The sequence below is a fragment of the Nycticebus coucang genome, chromosome 17, assembly GCF_027406575.1.
Source record: "Nycticebus coucang isolate mNycCou1 chromosome 17, mNycCou1.pri, whole genome shotgun sequence".
In the NCBI taxonomy this organism is placed as follows: Eukaryota; Metazoa; Chordata; class Mammalia; order Primates; family Lorisidae; genus Nycticebus; species Nycticebus coucang.
The window spans coordinates 31,264,524-31,266,016 of record NC_069796.1 but is presented as its reverse complement, the minus strand read 5'-3'; positions in this window follow the sequence as shown (position 1 = coordinate 31,266,016).

Sequence of the window (1,493 nt, the reverse complement as noted above, 5' to 3'; positions counted from 1 at the left end):
CTTCTCAATCATCCCAACTCCCAACATCATTTCCAAGGACTCCATAAAACTTAAAGCTCTAGGGCGGTGCCTGTGGCTCAAAGGACTAGGGCACCAGCCCCATATGCCAGAGGTGGTGGATTCAAACTCAGCCCCAGCCAAAAACTGGGGGGTAAGGGGGGGGGGAGAACCTTGAAGCTCTACATCTCCAAACACACCTTTTATTCCAGGTTTGAAACTTTAGAGCCATTCTTTTTAAAATACACTTCTAAACTTTTAACATTGTAAAATTCTACAAGACTTATTATATAAATCTTAGAAACACAAACAAACAGAAATTTGCAAGTATCACCCACAATCTCACCCTGAAGAAACCACTACATTTGGGGGAAAAAAAAAAAATCTGATTTTTTTTAATGCAAACACATTTCATGTTCTATCCAATCATGAGAGGTTGTATGGTTTTATAAACTACATTCCTCATGTAAAAATTTAAACAGACTCTGGGAGGCTGAGGCAGGTGGATTATTTGAGCCTAGGTAGTCTGAGGTTGCTGTGAGCTATGACACCAGGCACTCTAGCCTAGGGCAACAGAGTTAGACTCGTCTCAAAAAAAAAATCAAATTCAAAAAATTCAGTAACTCTTCCATTAAAGCCACTTAAAAATTATTAAATGGATCAAGTGTACCAATGAGTGTACTACCAAAGGCTAGATTCATCAGGTCCCTGAAGACAGCTTTTTGCCTTATTACTACCCCACAAATGATCACCATCACAACTTCTAACAGCATGGTCTTAAATTCCCTCTGTCCGGGTCCCAGGAAAAGCACTTCCCCTTCATTTGGCTAGCCACACGAAGGTGGATTTAAAAAAAAAAAAAAAAAAAAAAAGACATGAGGCTCTGCGCCTATAGCTCAGCGGCTAGAGTGCCAGCCACATCTACCAAGGGCGACATAGTGAGACTCGATCTCTAAATAAATAAATATCGGGGCTCAGTGGGCAGGGCACCAGCCCCATATACCTAGAGTGGCAGGTTCAAACCCACCCCCGGCCAAACTGCAACAAAAAAATAGCTAGGCATTGTGGTGGGCACCTGTAGTCCCAGCTACTCGGGAGGCTTGAGGCAAGAGAATCGCCTAAGCCCAGGAGCTGGAGGTTGCTGTGAGCAGTGTGATGCCACAGCACTATACCAAGGGCAATAAAGTCAGACTCTGTCTCTACAAATAAATAAATAGTCTTGCTCTGTTGCCCAGGCAAGCCTCTTACCTCAGCTCCCTGAGTAACTAGAATTACAGGCGCAAGCCACTGCACCTGGCTGAAGTGGACTAAATTAAATCCCTCTACCTCCAGCGTCCCCCAGGTTCATTCTACACACATCTTATGAGCACTCCTCAAAAATCCTGCCATTCTCCACTAAAGACCTAAACAGTCCCCTGCAGCAGAAGCCCAATTCCCCAGTCCTTTGTACCACCTCTTACAGCTCCCCTATAAACACCACTTTCATGATTGAAAAG